We start from the raw sequence: 8,581 nt of genomic DNA on the forward strand, positions 1-8,581 counted from the left end.
TTTCTGAACTGCTTGTCTTTCTCTGAGTAAGTTATGTGAACACGTTTGTGCCCTGGCCCTCGGCTCTGCATGCCTCTTACTTGATATTTTTCCTCTAACTCTTAGTGGTCCTTCTTTGAGCACCTCCCCAGAACCTCTAAGCTCCTCCCCAGAACTTCTTAGGCTGTGGAGAGCACCAGGGCTCCCTCAAGCCGAGCACTTGCCGCAGAGCTGCTTTTCTCCCCATCTAGATCACGAGGACAGGTGGCACTCCCTCCGGTAAGTGTTCCCTCCTTGGGCAGGTCTCCCCTGACATTTCCAGACAGAACCAGGGGCTCCTTCCCAGGTGATCTCTTGGAACCTTGAGCATATTTCTGTGTGTGTAACAAGACTCTGTAATTATCTTTGTCTCCCATTGACACTGAGAGGGACTTTGTCTTATTCCACTTAGTAGCTTCAAGCACAAACATAATTCTCAGAACACAGTGGGTGTCTGTGTTCAAACAGATAATTTGTTGAACAAATGGATACATATCTACAACATCTAAGAATATTTTTAAAATATAGGAGAAGAGGAATCACAGAAAAATCAACCAAAACGTCAAGTAAATTGTAGATTTCCCTAGGCAAGCTCTGGCCAAAGAAGTTACACTATAATATTTACCTGAGATGCCCAGAATTCTGTTGTCTCATAATCTGCTTTTGTCTTCATCTCTAATTAAGCTACATTTAAAATGATAAACTATGTTTATAAACTGTTGAGTAGCTCTAAGAACTTTGAGAGAAAATAAAACCTATTCATTGTTTACAATTTACAAGGCTAAGGCATAGAAAATTTCCCCTTTATTTAACACACTTTTACAATATCTTGTTTAAAGGTGAATTGTTTCACTATTAATGCCTTTAAATATAGTTTCAAAACAAAGCACCCAGAGATAAACATAAGAAGTTTGCCTATAAACACACTGATAGCCAAAAATGGAATACAACTCAGACCAAAGAAATCATTTTAAAAACAGCCACAAAGGAAATCTTAACCTGAAATCTATTCTTCAACAGCTACTCAAACATAACAGGCAAACTAAATGACGACTTTGTGATTTACCATCAAAGCATGGTATGTTGATAATACTGGAATGAACAGAGACGTAAAGATAGATGCTCATGGTGTTAAAAGTAAATGCCTTTGGCTGCTGTCTGAGGCACTGTCACAGTCTATTGTTTCTTAAATCTGATTTTTGTTTGTTTTGTTGTTTTTGTTATTATTTATTTTTTTTTTTGAGACGGAGTCTCGCTCTGTCGCCCAGGCTGGGGTGCAGTGGCCGGATCTCAGCTCACTGCAAACTCCACCTCCCGGGTTTATGCCATTCTCCTGCCTCAGCCTCCCGAGTACCTGGGACTACAGGCGCCCGCCACCTCGCCCGGCTAGTTTTTTGTATTTTTTAGTAGAGACAGGGTTTCACCGTGTTAGCCAGGATGGTCTTGATCTCCGGACCTCGTGATCCGCCCGTCTCGGTCTCCCAAAGTGCTGGGATTACAGGCTTGAGCCGCCGCACCTGGCCTGTTTTTTGTTTTTGAGACAGTGTCTCGCTCTGTTGCCCAGCCTGGAATGCAGTGGTACAATCTTGGCTCACTGCAACCTCCGTCTCCCGGGTTCAAGCAATTCTCCTGCCTCAGCCTCCTGAGTAGCTGGGACTACAGGCACATACCACCATGCCTGGTTAATTTTTTGTATTTTTAGTAGAGACGGGTTTCACCATGTTGGCTAGGATGGTCTCGATCCCCTGACCTCATGATCTGCCCGCCTCAGCCTCCCAAAGTGCTGAGATTACAGGTGTAAGCCAACGCTCCTGGCCTTAAATCTGTTTTTATAAAATCTCATGGTAGCCTCACCAACGTTTTTGTTTGAACTTCATCCTCTCTACACTATGAATATTCCTGTTCTCCTTGGGTTGGATTTTCTCCACTTTTTGAAGAATGTCTTTATAATCTGCAGTAGCCTTCAAGAGCCAAAGTTAAGTATAGTATTGTTGGACTAGCAGGCCATGTGGTAGGTATTTCTTTCTAGATGAAGAACCCTGTCTTGTGTCCCCTCAAATCACATCACATAGGTAGCCATCTGTGTACTCTATCTCAAAAGGTAGGCCCCGGAAAGGGAGGAATAGGGAGACAATGCAGGAATTTAGACACTAGAGTTTCACTAACAATTCCCTATACATGACTGCTGCACCCTTCCAGAGGTGTTTATGACTGATACAAGACATTATTTTAGGGGTTCAGCAGCAGTTTCTTTTTTTTTTTTTTTTTTTTTGAGGCGGAGTCTCGCTCTGGCGCCCCAGACTGGAGTGCAGTGGCCGCCGATCTCAGCGCTCACTGCAAGCTCCGCCTCACGGGTTCTGCGACACATTCTCCCACCTCAGCCTCCCGAGTAGCTGGGACTACAGGCGCCCGCCCACCTCGCCCAGGCTAGTTTTTGTATTTTTAGTAGAGACGGGGTTTCCACTGCGTTCGCCAGGATGAATCTCGATCTCCTTGACCTCGTGATCTGCCCGTCTCGGCCTCCCAAAGTGCTGGGATTACAGGCTTGAGCCACCGCGCCCGGCCCAGCAGCAGTTTCTATGCCCCTAGATCTAACACTTAAGCAGTGTTTTCTCTGAGTAACTGTGTTAGTCTTTGGCTGCTAACACAAAACACCATCAACGGGGTGGCTAATAAACAACAAACATTGATTTCTCACAGTTCTGAAGGCTGGGAAGTCTAAGATCAAGGTGCTGGCAGATTCAGTGTCTGCTGAGGGTCTGCTTTCTGGTTCATCAATGGCATTTTCTACTTGTGGCCTCATGGTGGAAGGAGTAAAATGAGTTCTCTGTGTCTCTTTTATTAGGGCACTAATCCCACTATAAGGGCAACACTTTCATGACCTAATCACCTCCCAAATGTCCCACCTCCTAATGCCATCACCTTGGGGATTAAGTTTTCAACATGTGAATTTAGGTAGGATAGGGCACAAACATTCAGATCCTATCACTAAAAAAACAGAAGTAAACAGTGGCTTCTAAACTGATGGGATCTGGGTGCAAGCTTGTAAGACAAGGGCCCAGGAGGTTCCTGTTGTAGACATCGTCATGAAGGGACACAGCAGAAAAGCATTTCAGAATCGGAAGGAATTTTTTTTTTTTTTTTTTTTTGACAGAGTCTCACTCTCTCACCCAGGCTGGAGTGCAGTGGCATGATGATGGCTTACTGCAGCCTCAATCTCCAGGGCTCAAGCAATCCTCCCACCTCAGCCTCCTGAGCTGTGGCTGTGGAGGCAATGCTACCACACCCAGCTAATTGTTAAATGTTTTGTAGTGATGGGGTTTCACTCTGTTGCCTAGGTTGGTTTCGAACTCCTGGCCTTAAGCAATCCTTCCGCTTTGGCCTCCTAAAGTGCTGAGATTACAGGCGTGAGCCACCATGCCTGGCCAGAAGGGATCTTAAACATATAGAAGTCATGTGACCCAGATTTTCCACTGCAAGCGCAATTCCAAATATTCCTCCCCTCCATCAGACCATGAGCCACAGGTCACCTGGGCTACCATCTTAATTTAATTTTACTATTATTTTTTGAGATGGAATCTCACTCTGTCACCCAGGCTAGAGTGCAGAGTGCAATGGCACGATCTCAGCTCACTGCAACCTCTACCTCCCAGGTTCAAGTGATTCTCCTGCCTCAGCCTCCCGAGTAGCTGGGATTACAGATGCCTGTCACCGTACCCGACTAATTTTTTGTATTTTTTTTTTTTTTTTTTTTTTTTTTGTAGAGATGGAGTTTCACTCCCTTGGCCAGGCTGGTCTTGAACTCCTGACCTTGTGATCCACCCGCCTCGGCCTCCCAAAGTGCTGGGATTACAGACGTGAGCAACTGTGCCCGGCCAATTTTTGTATTTTTAGTGGAGACAAGGTTTCACCATGTTGGCCAGGTCTTGAACTTCTGACCTCAAGTGATCCATCCGCCTCAGCCTCCGAAAGTGCTGAGATTACAGGCATGAGCCACTGCGCCCAGTCCCATCTTAATTTTATAGGCAAATAAACTGAGCATAAATAATTTGCCACTGTGGAAATGCGGATGGTGAAAGAAAAATAAATTAAAACAAAAATTTTGAAAAAATTGTCAAATATCACACAAGTAGTTAGTGGCAGATGGAAATGCTAAACTGTTACTTCCTAACTGTCCTTCTAACCAATCTCCAGGACACATGTGAAGGTCTCTTGCTGTGTAATTCTAGACTTTTTCACTACTTACACTGAATATGCATTTTATGATTTTCATCATTAAGAAGACAATCTGAATTTTAAAAGGAAGTTTCAGATGAACCAATATTTTCTCCTCCAAAAATGAATGAATGTTTTTAGTATTGAGAGTTAGCAAGAGTCTATTTTAAGTTGAGAGCCTTTTTAGTCATTGGTTTTAGGATAAACTAAGGAGATGTTCACAAGACATCTGAATGTGTGAGCTTCACATTAGAACGCTTGATGAGTTATAATGCATACAATTAAGTTGTAATAATGGAGTCAATAAAAAATCATAAAATAAGGCCAGGCACAGTGACTCATGCACTTAGGGAGGCCAAGGCGGGTGGGTTGCTTGAGCCCAGGAGTTTGAGACCAGCATGGGCAACATGGCAAAACCCTGTCTCTACAAAAATACAAAAATTAGCTGGGCATGGCAGCACTCACCTGTATTCCCAGGTACTGGGGAGGCTGAAGTGAGAAGATCGCTTGAACTGGGGAGACTGAGGCTGCAGTGAGCTGAGATCGCGCCACTGCACTCCAGCCTGGGCAACAGAGCAAGACTCCGTCTCAAAAAAAAAAAAAAAAGTTGAGTCATACATTTCAGGTCAGGTCTGCACAAAGAGACTACAACGAAATATTTATGTGGAATTGAGTACTTCAAAACTGTGAAAAAGACTATGTAAAAAAAGACATATCTAAACATTTTTAAAGTACCCAAAGGAGTAAAGAAATTGATTTTTTAAAAACCTGTTTATCCCAGCAAGTGGCTCATTGACTGTTAGGCCAATGGGGATGCCACCATCAACAGCCGTGACAGGCTCTCCTTATCCCTGAGCCTCCCGGGTTCACGCTATTCTCCTGCCTCAGCCTCCGGAGTAGCTGGGACTACAAGCGCCTGCCACCTCGCCCGGCTAGTTTTTTTTTTTTTGTATTTTTTTAGGTAGAGACGGGGGTTTCACAGTTGTTCGCACGGATGGTCTCGATCCCTGATCTCGTGATCCGCCCGTCTCGGCCTCCCAAAGTGCTGGGATTACAGGCATGAGCCACCGCGCCCGGCGGAAAATTTCATAAATCAATAAAATAAAATTTTAAACTTGTCACAACTGTATAATACTGTTGCAATAACTTTGGAATGACAATACCTTCTGTAAAATGATTCGTACATTAAACACTTTACCTAAAACAGGCTTTAGTCCTGGCTCTGCCTCAAACCAGAATTTTTATCTTGAAACAAAATTTCAATGAATCTTAGTTTATCTGTAAAATAAGATGGTTAATCTTTGAGTCCAACCAATTTAAAAACTAGGCAACTTGTGCTTACAAAACACAATACACAGCACCATATAGAGGTGAAAAGGACTATACTTTTGTACATTTTTCATGTATTAAAAAATGATTTTTTAGCCTTAAAACCACAATAGTAAGTCAATATATTTTATGCCTGCAGAAAGTGCCTGGGTAAATGTATGAGAATTGTAACAGGTCTATCACATCGGATAAAACTTTTAGAATGAATGTCACAGTTGTCAGGCCTCTGAGCCCAAGCTAAGCCATCATATCCCCTGTGACCTGCACATAGATACCCAGATGGCCTGAAGCAACTGAAGATCCACAAAAGTGAAAATAGCTTTAACTGATGACATTCCACCATTGTGATTTGTTTCTGCCCCACCCTTACTGGTCAATGTACTTTTAATCTCCTCTACCACTGAAGAAGGTTTGTTTGTTAATTCTCCACACCCTGAGAATGGTGTTTTGTGAGATCCACCCCCTGCCCGCAAAACATTGCTCCTAACTCCACCACCTATCCCAAAACCTGTAAGAATTAATGATAATCCCACCACTCTTTGCTGACTCTTTTCAGACTCAGCCCGCATGCCAAGTGAAATAAACAGCCTTGTTGCTCACACAAAGCTGTTTGGTGGTCTCTTCACATGGACACGAGTGATATTTGGGGCCAAAGACCCGGGTCAGAGGGACTCCTTCAGGAGACCAGTCCCCTGTCCTCACCCTAACTCCGTGAAGAGATTCTCCATACGACCTCGGGTCCTCAGACCCACCAGCCCAAGGAACATCTCACCGATTTTAAATCGGGTAAGCGGTCTTTTCACTCTCTTCTCCAGCCTCTCTCGCTACCCTTCAGTCTCCCCCTCTCGCTACCCTTCAATCTCCCTGTCCTTCCAATTTCAGTTCTTTTTCCTCTCTAGTAGAGACAAAGGAGACATATTTTATCTGTGGACCCAAAACTCTGGCACCAGTCACGGACTCAGGAAGACAGTCTTCACTTGGTGTTTAATCACAGCGGGGACGCCTGCCTGATTATTCACCCACATTCCATTTATTGGTGTCTGATCACTGCAGGGATGCCTGCCTTGGTCATTCACCAACATTCCCTTGGTGGCAAGTCAATTGCGGGGACGCCTGCTTTGGCTGCTCACCCACATTGCAGCCCAGCGCTGCTCCCCGCCCCCCTTCTCTGTGTCTCTACCCTTCTGTTTAAACTTGCCTCCTTCACTATGGGCAACCTTCCACCCTTCATTCCGCCTTCTTCTCCCTTAGCCTGTGTTCTCAAGAACTTAAAACCTCTTCAACTCTCGCCTGACCTAAAATCTAAGCCTCTTATTTTCTTCAGCAACAGTGCTTGGCCCCAATACAAACTTGACAATGGTTCTCCATGGCCAGAAACCAACACTTTTGATTTCTCCATCCTACAAGACCTAGAATAATTTTGTCCGAAAATAGGGCAAAGGGTCCGAGGGCCTTATGTCCAGGATTTTTCACACTTGTCCCTCCCTAGTCTCTGTTTCAGGGCACTCGTCCCAAATCCTCTTCTTTCCCTTCCCGCCTGTCCCCTGCGGTCCCAACCCCAAGCTTCACTGAGTCTTGTGAATTCTTCCTTTTCTACTAACCCACTGACCTAGACCTCCCCCCAGACTTGTCTCCTCAGGTCGCTCCCGCCAGGCTGAATAAGACTCCAACTCTTCGTCAACCTCTGCCTCCCCTAGCCTATAACCGTTATTACCTCCCCTCCCTACACCCGGTCTGTTTTACAGTTTCAGTTCTGCAAAAACGCTCTCCCCAACCTGCCCAGTAATTCCTCTTAGAGAAGGTGGTGCGAGCTGAAGGCATAGTCAGGGTACATGCACCGTTTCTCTATTCAGACCTTTCCCAATCAGCCAGTGTTTTAGGCTCTTTTCATCAGGACCCCACTAAATATATACAGGAATCCGATATCTAACTCTGTCCTACAATTTAACCTGGAGTGACTTAAAATGTCATCCAACTTTTACCCTCTCCCAAGATGAATGGGAAGGAGTTTTTCTCTAGCCCAATCTCACGCTGATAACTGCCGGCTTCATGAGCCAGACCTCCAGGAAGGCATTTAGAGCAGTTCCTAAGAAGATCCCCAACTGGAAAATATCAAGCAGATTCCCCAGTTGATAGCAGGTCAAGATGATACATGGTTTCAGAATAGTTGACAAAAAAAGCAGCTTACAAGCTGTAATTATAAAAAACTTAAGAAAAACTACCAAGGTAAAGATGAAAACCCAGTGTCATGGCCTGGTGTAGCAGAAACCCTTAGATGCTTTCTGCCCTAGACCCAGAGGGGGCAGAAGGCCCCGCCTTATTCTTAATATGCAATTTTATCACCCAGTCCACTCCTGACATTAGAAAAAAGCACTCAAAAATTGGAATCAGCCCTCAAACCCACACAACAGGAAGTTAATCAACTTGCTTTCAACCCTGTGCTATCCTCTACAAAATAGGAGGTGCCCACACAGCTACACATTTCTGAGTACAGCTACTTGCCTCGCGTGTAAGACAACCCCACAATCCATGTCTCCAGAACAACAAACTTCAGAACATCCAAGCACAGCTGTCCCAGGGGCTTAATTACAAAACATCCTCGTGGACCTTGTAAAATGCCAAAAAGCCTGGCCATGGACCTCAGAATGGCCCGCAGCCCGGAATTCACTCCTAAGCCATGCCTGTATGTGCAGGCCCCCACCACTGGAGGTCGGACTGTCTGACCTCACATTGCCAATGCCTCCAACAACCCTGGAGCCCAAAACCAACGTTCCTTGGCCAATCCTTCCCAGATCTCTAGCTTAGCAGCTGTAGACTGACGCTGCCCAATCGCCTCCGAAGCCCCAGGACCATCACGGACACCGAGCGTCAGGTAACTCTACAGGGAGGGTAGCTCGTCTCCAGTTACATAATATGGGGGCGTACCCAAGCTCCACATTACCTTCTTCGCAAGGGCCGTTGCCCTGCCCAGATGAAAACTGTGTGGTGGTATGGGAGGGCCAAGCTTCAAAACCCTTAT

The sequence above is a fragment of the Rhinopithecus roxellana genome, chromosome 5, assembly GCF_007565055.1.
Source record: "Rhinopithecus roxellana isolate Shanxi Qingling chromosome 5, ASM756505v1, whole genome shotgun sequence".
Lineage (NCBI taxonomy): Eukaryota > Metazoa > Chordata > Mammalia > Primates > Cercopithecidae > Rhinopithecus > Rhinopithecus roxellana.